Raw genomic sequence first — 12288 nt, 5'->3', positions numbered from 1 at the left:
TGGGCATAGGACCATGTAGAACCATTAGATTTCATAAAACTCTTAGATCAACAATAATTATGAAAATGCTATTAACATAGACCCCCGAATTCTAGATCACATAGTTCCGATGATCCGTTTCATGTGAACTTTTATATCAAGCCTAATTATCATAAATTAACCATACACGTCGAATTCAGCCCTTAAATCATAGTAAATCATCTACTTGGCCTCTACATCAGTCCGTACACTTATCAAATCGAGATTCTGACCCATTCATCTTGTTCACCTCACATAAATATGCTTCATCCACCATTAGAATTACAATCTAAGGAACTTACACATGTGAACAAGTCACTGGAATCTAACAGTATACATGCCATACCCCTAATCACTCCAGAAACATACCTTATGACCATCCATTTACGAAACTGACCGTACATCCATTGACATACATGGCCAGAGTGCTGACCATCAAGTCTCCCCTTATTATTAACAAGTCATATGACCATCCATTTACGGGCCATATAAACATCATGGCAAACCGATCATCATGAAGATCTTAGGGTTTAGGTCCAAACTGCCTAGTAACTTTTCAATCAGAGGAGTACAAATATTATTTTAGAATTTTGAAATATATTAACTGTTAAAAGAGCATCTTAGTCATCCTCGAGAAATGAAGGCTCAAACTTGGGCAATGAAAAGAGCGCAGAAAATAAAGGCCGCCCGCCAAATCTCATCTCATTTGGACGGTGGAGTAGTGAGTTACGGACGATAGAAGTTTTAAAAAATAAAGGGTAAAGTTGTAAATAAGAGGATACCATGTGCATGGCACTGTGCAGATGAGAATTCCCATTAAGTTTTCAACGGTGAATGTCTTCGAGACTCGGACTTTGTGGGCCACCTGATTAATGAAATTATTTCAATTTTGACCCCGTGTCCTAAAATGATGTAACAAACCGGATAGACGGAGTGGATTCTTAGAGAAACCGTCATAAGGGGACCCACTCAATTCGAATAATCTAATGTAAGTAGGAGAGCAAGTAGGAGCGAGGGTTTTAAGCGGTGAGCACCACCCACACCCGGACTGATCATGTGGCTTATCCATGTAATAGGACATCAATTTAAAAATAAGTAGTGGCCATGATTGGACCACGGATCGCCAATGAATCGATGGCGGTTGGCACTTAATGGCCATACTAAAGTGATACAGCCTACCTAAGTCATGAATCTGCCTCATTCTTTGGAATGGGTCCTAATCACTACAAGAAAAATAAGCATTACCGGCGGCCAGAACCGCCCCTAAAAGTCCAAAAAACCGCTGGTATAAGAATTGCCGGCGGTCGGGTGGCTGCTACAACAAGGGGGCATCGCTGTATCGTTTACCGGCATTCGTCCATTTTTATTGGCGTTTTTACCGGCCGCCGCTAAAAGTGGGCCTTTACCGGCACTTGTTATCATTTACCGGTGACTCTGCGATTGCCGGTAAAAACTATAAAAGCACCGGTAAACACTATAAAAGCGCCGGTAAAAATGGTATGAAGTGCCGCAAAAATTGTTCGAAACGCTGGTAAAAGCTTTTAAAATGCCGGAAAAAATATGAGGAACGCAGGTAAATTTTGCAACAAACGCTGCTAAAAAACTGTAACAATGCTAATGAGAGATTAAAAAACGCCGTTAAATGTGTTTAAAACGCCGCTAAATCCTTTACAGTGTAAAAGAATAAATAATGGAAGCAATTAAAAATTCTGCTAGGCTGAATCTTCTAAATCAAAAGACCTTTACAAGATTAAATTAGCATTCAAACACAACTTGTAATTCATTTACAACTAGCCTCATTTACAGGGGGCCTGAGAATGAAAGGTTACATAATGGACAGAAAATTTACAGATTGAGACACAAGGAAAGGCAAAAGGAAAAAAAAATCAATGGACTTCAGCAACGCCTGAGGCGAGACTTCTCAAATGCACCCCAAGAACTAGAACTCATGCCACATAGAGGACCTTTGTCAGCACCAACCTACCATGCATAGAGGTCAAGTAATAAAACAGTATATACACTCATAATCTGAGTTACACTATCTAAAATTAAATGTTCAGTCATAAATATTTCCTGCAAAAACAACCATATCGAATGAAGTCCATATCCATCCCCATATGAAGTAGCAAAGCCCCCCTCTGTTACCAATGCTCCACCTTTAGTTACCAATGCAAAGACAAAAGTTTACAAAACAAAATAAAATAACCAAAAAACAAATTTGATATAAAATAAAAGAAACCAATAAATACTTGTAACTAGCAGATGGAGGAGGATAGCTATGGAATTTTTTATATATAAATATGTGGACAGATTTTTCTTCCCTTTTTCTTTAAGGATAAAACTGCATCATAAGCATCATAGCATGCAACTCAATATGAGCCTTTTTACAGAAGCATTAACTAGCATGCAACTCAATATGGATGGACCTGAATTCACTACAAGGAAAGCCATATAGTGGCTTGTACCTGATGAGCAGCTTTGATCATGCATCCATGTAAGCATTGTGGACCCCTGAGCCTACACTCTATATAGTTACTTCCACTTTGAATAAGTATCTTACAACCAAAGATAAATACATAATACAAGTCAAACATTATGGAAACCCTTCGTTATATTGAAGCAATGAAGATTAGTAAGAAAAATAATAATAATAATAATAAGCCAAGGGTGTGGGGCCCTTGCTTTTGGTGATCCTTACATAGAGTGGACTTGCCTAATTTTTGGACCGTGACATCATGAAATTCCAGTTGAAGCCTTTGGTAGGAGTTGGCATCTAATTTTAGTAGAAGTGGATTTTGAGGTGTGCCAGATACCACCTCGGTGATATCTTGGAGTCACCAAGTTATGGGGTCACCAAGAGCTGGAATTGGTATGAAACAATTGACCCACCTGTGAAGTTGCAAGGAGCTAATATTTCGTGGACCACACCACATGAATTTTATATCAAGATCCAACAAATGAAGTAAATACAAATCTTGTGGACTAAAAAAAATAATAATAATCTTATGTGGACCACGTTAGGGAGAAAATGGTGATTGAATACCCACCATTAAGAACATCTTGGGAAGTAATGTTTATTTTCCATCCAACTTGCTAGTAATGTCACAAAGACCTAGAGGAAGGGACGACACAAATATCAGCTTGATCCAAAACTTTCATGACCCGTGAGAATTTTTTAATGGTTAATCACCACTATTTCATGTGGTTTAGTCCACCTAAGATTTGGGTCTACTTCATTTTTAGGGTCATGCCATAAAATGAGTTGTCAAAATGGATTTGCAAATGTAAAGAAAATAAATTATAGTGGGTCCACATTTAGAGAATTAGCAAATGTATCAAATTAATATATTTCAGACATTTGTTAATAAACAGATTGTTTCAAATTCAATACTTAATGTTTAGACTTTAGCCTCTCTTTTGGGTAGTTACCAAATAGGCTTTCATACTTTAAATTCAAATTTCAAACTTTAGATTTAATAAAAAAGCCGTAAGCATTATTTTCGTATTAAAAAAAGAAAATATGAAAAAGATATTTTAGATTCCACCGCTATGCATGTGGTGTATAGAAGATACAAAACATCTATCTATCTGGTGGCGCATAGCATCGATGGGTCTCAGCCCAAGAAATTGCACCACCGTCTTGATCTACAAACAAATGGTCACAGGCAAAAACTGATGAAAAATGATAGGCAACTGGATAAAAGTGCAATCCCCAGATACTTATAGTTGTCCAATTGAGACAACTTTTGGTCCATGGCCCATATATAGTATAGACCAGAAGATGGATGGTCATGATTGCATTTTACTCCATCTGATGCATTGACGCATGGGTTAAAATTTTTTTTTTTAAAAAAAAATCTATTTCAAATTGATTGCCTTCATGTCATCTAAGCCATATTCCAATTAATTGGTGTTGGCTACGTACGTATACTGTTCAGAGCATTGATACTCCATACCTCCAATTTCTTGTAGTCCTTTTAGAAGTGACTTCAAATCAGAGCATCCATCAATCCACAAATCAGAGCATTGATACTCCCTCTACTCTCCTCTCCTTTAGAACGTAAGTACTCCAACAGAAAAAACCCTTTGTGTATAACCAGCCATTTCCTTTCCCTTGTGTGCTTTTCAATGCAATCTGAGAATGTAGAGGTTTGTCAGATTCTCCAACAATGCATGAGTACAGATTTCCATAACAAAATTTTAAAGATTGTTCACTAACCTAGGGTAGGGACTTACATAAAGCTGACCCCAAATAGTTGGGACAAGGCAATGATGATGATGAAGTTGTGATGCTAGTGATTCCATCAGCGGCTAACAAGGAGCAAATCATACTGTTTCTTTCTAGCTGAATATATACTCAAAGACAGGTCAGATGCAGCAGAATTTCGAAGTTTACCAGTCCAATGCAACAAGTCAAGGAGTGCCCTGTTCACTCAGTACAAATGCTTGAAGAAGACTCTGTGCAGCATGTGTCTGCTCAGGTGTTCCAAATATTATAATCGCAGTCTCTGTTGCTCCAGGTCTGGGTTCAGTGATGGCAATTTTTACACCCTCCTTAAATGGTTACTTGAATCAGACTGTTGAAATCATGGACCTCAACAATCTGTTGAAATCCACCCTCCTTAAATGCATGTTTAAGCTTTGCTAAATCAGACAATGATGTGTTTGGTCGAATTCCATCATCATCAACAGAAATTGTAACATGTTTATCCTTTCCAGTTTTTGCATCTATAATCTTCATTAATATGGAACCCATCAAATCTAAAATACATGCCATCTAGCAGTAAATTCTAAAAATCCAAACAGTGAAAGAAAGCTAGGATCATTAGAGCCAATCAAATTCATAGTCTGATACAAATGTCTCTAGGATAAGCTGAACATACAAATTGACGTGCAGGGCCTATTGAGATGTTTTAATGACATTCAATCCTTCCATCAATTCAGTCTGATACAAATGTCTCTAGGATGCACTCTAAAACAAAGAAAGAAATAAAGGTGCTTTCAAGAGAACCATCTAAATTAATTTCCACCTAGAGAAAAATCTGAAATATGGTTGCACAAAATATGACAGGAAACAGAGTAGATTCATGTATAGATGTGGGCAAGCATCTATTACTCTATTCATGATCGATATTTTACAGCCAACTACAAGCTTCATGTTGCGTGCAAACACGAAAATACTCGAATCTTATGCAGACACAGCAATACAAGTTGGAAATTAAGACTGATGATTACTTTACCTATCTCTTCTAGCTGTTTTGGAAATACTAAAACAACTGAAGCATCAACCAGCATTATCCTCTAAAATCGCTAGAAACTTCTCAACTTGAAACGAAGGGTAAAAAACAAGGGAAAAAAGACCAAAAAAAAAAAAAAAAAAATTCTGATCAAAACCTGATTCAAAGCTCTATTAGAAGCCATACATATCAGTTTGAAAATCATTTGGGCATTTCCTACTTACCCTTCCTAATGATGTATGATAATACATATGCCTTTCCAACCTTCCAAGATCTAAGGCCCCTCTTAATTCTATCTTGTGACAGCATCATCATTCAACAATCTCTAAAAGTAGATTCTCAAGTTGTCACAAAATCCAGTCCTTCATTGCTGTTGTTATCTAAAGCCTTAATGCCAACGTATCACAATATCTAGTTATAAATTTAGGAAAAGAAGAAGGCTGACAAAACATTGACACTAAACTAGACAATAGAATATTGAAGAAAAATGCTAATGATAAATAATAATAAAAATTTTAAAGCACAAATCCAATTGGAATCCCCTGCTAGTTGGATCTTCTTAAAGCTGTGTTCCAGCCAACCTGTAGGCAGTTTTGGATGCTAATGATCCTGTGTTCCAGCCAACCTGCAGGCAATTTTGGATGCCTTAGATGTTCAACAACTCAGTTGATCTGTTCATGTAAATGCATCTCTGATGAACTTAGATACAATTATTAACTGTAATTTGAGACACTTATCTCTTTCCTTCTTGTCATATCATGTTCAAACCACTCTGTCCATTTGTTTCTCATGCTCACATTAGGACAAGAGTCCAAAAATCAGGCAGATCGAAACTCAGTCAATAAATCTGTAAATTAGGGGTTTTTTTAACTACTTGTACGATCACAACAACTTCCACAACACCAACTACACCGGATTGAGAAGATGCCTTCTCTATGTAGAGAACCACACCCGTCCCTGATCTACAAACGGAAGAAACTTATTTCATGTTTGTCTATTTCATGGTAGCTCAACTGACTGCTTTGGTGTTCCATTGAGGAAAAGACGCATAAAAGAGAAAATCAACATAAATAAATAAACTGTCCTTACCATGAAGAGGATATAACAAGTTTTTATTTTTCAAGTCACCCATTTTATTGGGAAGCTCTTTTAATTAAAATGAACAAAAAATACAAGCTAATATTAATCAGAAAAGTATAAAGGAAATGGAACCAGAACATTTTGCAAAAACAGTCTAAAATGACAAAAATAGAGAGGTTTTAGACTAGTTCCATTACAGGAAGGTTTCGACGACTTCAGATGAATTTGATAGAGTGAGCAGAATATAGCCAGATGGATATTTAAGCAAATTCATTTAGGTCAAACTTAATGGTGGCACCTTTCTAGTTTGCATGGGATTATATGATTTCAATATTTAAGTGAGTTAACTTTACTAGAAAAGTAAAGATTTGGGAGCTTCTTGTTTCTTTATTCATTTCTCCATGTACCTTATGCTCTGCATCCTTTTCCCTTAATAAAACTACGAAAAGAAAGAAACAACATGAAATAAGCAGCAAGTTCACATTGGATTTACAATGCATTAAAGTCACTCCACATTTCAGAAGAAAATATCTTCTCATCATAACCATTCACGCAAAAAATAGAACAAGTAACTCGAAAAGGGTCTCAGTTGTTAACAAGCGTCCCATGAAACTGTTCAATTCTACAACTTTGATGCTTATTCAAACTTAAAGATCTCGTCAAAATCTGGGATGAAAAGAGAACTTACGAGGCAATTTGCATGCAGGTAACACCAAGCAGCTGGAGCTTTTGTCTTTCAATGTAGTTTTGAGAGAGAATCTGGTCGATGAAATATATCGTGAGGTAAACTGTATCTAGAACAAGCTTATACTTAGAAACCTGAAACCAAAACACACATGATTAGTAACAGACCCATTCAGCACCAATTGTGTTCCCAAAAGACAGCTAAATATTTAAAATTGAACATTTCCAATCTAAGTAAATATTGCAATCAAACAAATCTTGCAAAGTTGCCAACCAGCCCATAGTGCTATACTTAATTACTCTTTAATTTACTTTTGCCTTGCAAAAAAAAAAAAAAAAGAAAAAAGAATACACTGCAAATGAAACTTTTTTTTGCAAGGTAGAGCCCTTTGATCACAATTTCCCATATTTTCCCATAACCAAGTTTATATTTAACAATTACCAGTGCCTTTACTAAGATGCCACCATTCTGGTGAAGCAGGTGCATAGACTGGAATGGTGCTATTCATTCAGTTGTAGGCTCCCAATCTCATACAATAGAACTAGCCATATCCTTGGATAAAAAAACTAGTTAATCAAGAACAATGTTTTCTTTTATGGAGTAATTTAAAGGACGACCATCTGGTTTATCAGAAACTCCACAAGATGGTGAAGACTTTGACCGATTTTTCAGCATAGTAGAAATTGTTGTTTCTGATACCACATTCTCTGTCATAATCATAGGTTGCCCACAAAAAGTAAATGAGGTAGATTGAGACTCATATGGTTTTGATTCAATCTGAACTTCTAAAAAAAGATAAAAAGAAAGTTTAAGTATAGCAAGAAGAGCTTATAAAAGAAACTGAATTCCATGATGGTTTTGATTTTATATGAACTTCTAAAAAGAAAGAGAGCTATGATGAAAGAAACAAAAAATAAAAATAAAAAAATAAAAAAATCATTCAGCTATGTATTTGTGCAATGATAAGTTTGTTTTGGCTTCATTCAGCTATGTATTTTGTCTTTGACATCTTGTTTTTGCTGATGTTTGGCAAGTCTTCATTTGTCTTAATCCTCTATATGATGTTTCCTAGATCTTTGGTTTATCATAATGCCTGTTTTTTGTTAGTGGTAACTTTAAAATACAAAACATAATCTGAAATGGTGTAGCTATTGCAGTAATGTTTGCATTCAAATCTTCTTCTTCTTTTTCATTTGTTTATCACCCAATGTTCAGTTGCTTCATTTGTTTTTGTTAACTTCTCTCTCCCCCGTCAATCACTTCTATTTAACATCTCATTAGGGATGCCATAGATCAGGCCCACAAAACCTCACATAAACCCCACAAAATAACATTATAAACTTCTCTCTTTTTCTGTTTTTTTGTTTTTTTCTTTTCTTTTCTTTTCTTCTTGTTCTTTTTTTTTCTTTTTTTTCGAAAGGTGATAAACTTCAAAATTCAAGACTACCAAAAGGACCACTATAGGCCCCTCCATCCTTAAAACATCGAATCAAATGCAAGCAAATTTAAATCCATGAATCCATCAAATCACCATAGAAGAGCAGCAAAAAAGACTCCTCTGTGTTAGTGCTGTTGTTTTTTTTTTATAAGCATTTGATTACACACATGGATGATCATGCCAAATACCATAATTCCTTTCCCAGGGCATTTTGAAAACACTAAAAACTGTTATGAACCAAATGGCATGGTGAAAAGTAGTAACAAGCCATTAAGTAAGACAAAACAAAGCTTATGAACAGATCCATACCAGATGGACCTCCAAAAACCTTTCAAAACAAGCTAATGACTCAAATGGCATGGTGAAAAGTAGTAAGATAAATGGTGGTAACTTGAACTTGTTTGAAGAGATCCTTAACCAGCTGATGAATCAAATGGCATGGTAAAAAGTAGTAAGACAAACAGTGGCAACTTGAACATGTTTGAAGAAATCCTTAACTCTCTCCCTCCCCCTGTGAAGTGTCAAAATGCAGAACTATCAGTTTAGTTGGAACTGTCTCCTCACCAATCAATGGCCAGCAAATTCTGACAATATTGAATTGTAGACTAACTGAACATATCAGATTGGAAACAATTACAGACTACCCATGTTGTGCATGTTGAAAACTGAGTAATGGATAAGATATTTCAAAACAAGTGGTTTCAATTTGTGGTGAGTAAAATGCTATGGTACTCTAGATGGCATATTGTCACCATTATCATCATAATGGGCCATGTCAAGAAAATCTCCTTGATAGGAGAATCCTATTATTTCAAATCTGGACTCAATTAGATGGTATATTGTCATCATTATCATTATAGCCTTGTCCCAGCTATTTGGGATCTTTTTTATGATTGCTTGGCAAAGGTTCAATGCCCATCAACAAACCTGACATCAACCCTCTACCCAGGCTTGGGATGGACCAGATGGAATTTAGTAGCCTACAAAAAGATGGCTAAGAAGGTAAAAATAGCAACTGTCCACATTCAACTGGAAAAAAAAAAAGCACAATACTGGTGAAAATATTGATAACTAAACCTACCAGCAGCTTTGAAAATATTGCTCGCATAAAATAAATGTCATTGACTCCACTTAGCTGCTGCAATACTAGTAACCCAATTCCTACTTGCAGGATACTTTGAAAATTATGTTCTGACATTTACTCACTTATGTAAAAATAATAGTGTGTATAAAAAAAAAATTATAAATAAATAAAAAACTGGGCAAGCTACAATACCATTAGAGGAAATCAATATCTTCTTTGCTTGACATCAGAAAATCAGATGGTTGTTCTATTGTTTGTGGAAGCTACAGATCTCTACATGAAGCAAATTCAAAATTGATCATAGCTTTAAGGTTGCCAACATATGAATTACACGTCATCCACAAGCTTTTCATTTGATACACATATTTGTCGTCAATAAATGAGCAGCTCTAAAAGTACAGTGCAAAAATAGAAGAATGACTTGATGGACCTTAAAAAAGAAGGCAAAAAAGAAAAATAAAAAAATAAAAGAACTGAAGGCAGTTCAAATCCACACCTTAATTTCATTCACTTCAAAAGAAATGTCAATATCAAATCCCCATAGTATACTTGCAAAGAAGGTTCGAACTCATCTGTCATACCCATTTTGGCCTAGACACCGAATCCCAGCACTTGTTAAGAAGGTGTTTACTAATAAGACTCACCAGCCACCGGGGGATTCGGTGATGAAAAACAGACCGGGTATCAAATTTCTACAGGGTAATATTCCTGCAGATAAAAAGGGTGTAAGTTTGATTCACTTGTAATAAACAAAATCACTTAATCAAGTCAATTCAAATTGAGTCAGTTAATACTTGCAGCAAGCTAAATTGGGTTTCTCTAAACCTGAAGAACCTAGTCAAAAGTACTTTAACATTTTGATCAATAGCTCAAAAATTCAAAAGAGTACTCAGAGCCTAGATTAGATAGTAGGGTAAAACAACAATCTATAGCCATTTGAAAACCAGCCAATTGTGCTAAAATTGTTCACATTATTGCAAAAGGCACAATACAGCTCAGGATGCGTGCTCACTCTGATTTCTCCATCAAACCAACTCAAAATGGCATGTGTGCTCAATGTGCAATAGCCGAATTGAACTCATTATTTATTTGAGCTAGTGCCTACTCTGCTCTAGCATAAACTTTATAAAGAAAGGAAAAAAAAAGTATCAGTCAAATAGTCGAGCATATTGTGGGCATGGAATTTACATAAAATGCGGACATCTGATTACTAAATGCATAGATAGAGAGCTTTGACAGAAGCTTCAATGTCCTCTACATCCAGCCTCACCTAAATGCTAAAGGTGTTTCACCTTTTCTAAAAGTGACTCTCTGTTTTGGACATGGACATGAGGAATGGGGTTACAATTCCCCAAATAATGCAAAATACTTGTTAAGGTTCAACTTTAATATCATCTTCATTACCTTTTCTTTATACTTTATATAATAATAATAATAATAATAATAATAATAATAATAATAATCCCAGTGGTTTTCACCAAAAAAAAAAAAACAGAACAATACCAAAAACCACCACCACCCGCAAGATGCAGATCAGATTTTTCCACCATGTATGACGTGTATGCAATTTCTAAGTGCCTGCATATCATCCATCACACTCTGCAAGATATTTCAGACATAATGAAACCCGGAGAGAGAGAGAGAGAGAGAGTAGCATACTGCTACGGCTGTTGCTGGTGCTTCTTCCTCTTGTGGGCCTTCTTGGACTTTGGCGTGTTCTAGCAAGGAGGGCAACGACTGAGAGATCAGCATCTTCAACAAGCAATAGAAATGGAAGCCATATGTAGAGAGGCCGGAGTGGAGGGACGTTGGAGAGAGAGAGACTTTTGGGATTTGGGGATGGGGTGCGCGATTTGAGGATGGGGCGATTTGGGAGAGAAGAGGGAAGAAGGGTTTTGGGAGAGAAATATTAGCACGCGCGCGATTTGGGGATGGGGCGATTTGGGAGAAGAGGGAAAAGGGGTTTTAGGAGAGAGATTTGGCAGGCGCGATTTAGGAAAGAAGAGGGAAAAAGGGTTTTAGGAGAGAGATTTGGCGGGCGCGATTTGGGGATGCCATTCGGGAAGGGAAAAAGCCCTATTTTATTTTTTCCAGCGACGGTTGCTTATCCGTACACTAGTGGCCACATAAAAATGCCGCTCATTTTACATATACACTGGCGGTTCGTTGTGGCCACTAGTGGTAGTCCGCCACTGATACCGAGATTTCTTGTACTGAAGTGGGATAATAAAACGATGAACGGGGTAGATTTACCCCGAACCTCTTGTGGACCCCACATTTGAACCGCTGTGCACCGAACATCAATTTCTATCAAGCTGGTTCTGACCTGCCAGTAACTAAAAAAAAGGAAGAATTATTCTTCCTATATCTTTGCCGCCCAAACAGGAATTCAAACCAACAACGGACGTCGTTTGTGAACGTTGTGGCCCACCACGATTGGGCATGTGCTTCATCCAAACCGTCCATTTCACTTGGAGATATGGATGACCACAAAGGTGGTTGATCCACCTGTTGGATCATACATGTGTGCACACAGTATCAGCTAAAAATCAGGTAACAAGCACAGTCGTTTTTGAAAATGGAAAAATCTGTGTTTCTTTCCTTTTCATGCTGGCGATCTGCGTGCAATGGCTCCTACAACATCTCAGTTCTCCACTTGGCGAAATCGGAGCCCTCCAAACCAGGGCTTTCCCAACGATGGCTTGAAGACTTCCTTCCGCCGCTTCCGCACGTTGCACTCAAACTC

The 12288-nt window shown here is 36.8% G+C and overlaps 2 long non-coding RNA genes across 2 annotated transcripts; both read right to left on the bottom strand.

Annotated features, from left to right (window-relative positions):
• Positions 1 to 1736: 1736 nt before the first annotated feature.
• Positions 1737 to 2743, bottom strand: LOC131253254 (uncharacterized). The gene is made up of 4 exons (XR_009175061.1): positions 2717 to 2743; positions 2484 to 2573; positions 2268 to 2359; positions 1737 to 2174 (listed from the first exon to the last, which is right to left on the bottom strand). It is a non-coding gene; the product is annotated as an uncharacterized LOC131253254 (long non-coding RNA).
• Positions 2744 to 3881: 1138 nt separating this feature from the next.
• LOC131253253 (uncharacterized) lies at positions 3882 to 5792 on the bottom strand. The gene is made up of 3 exons (XR_009175060.1): positions 5259 to 5792; positions 4902 to 4990; positions 3882 to 4540 (listed from the first exon to the last, which is right to left on the bottom strand). It is a non-coding gene; the product is annotated as an uncharacterized LOC131253253 (long non-coding RNA).
• Between the last annotated feature and the right edge of the window lie 6496 nt (positions 5793 to 12288).

The sequence above is a fragment of the Magnolia sinica genome, chromosome 8, assembly GCF_029962835.1.
Source record: "Magnolia sinica isolate HGM2019 chromosome 8, MsV1, whole genome shotgun sequence".
NCBI classification, from domain to species: domain Eukaryota; kingdom Viridiplantae; phylum Streptophyta; class Magnoliopsida; order Magnoliales; family Magnoliaceae; genus Magnolia; species Magnolia sinica.
This window is presented reverse-complemented; position numbering and strand designations above follow the sequence as displayed.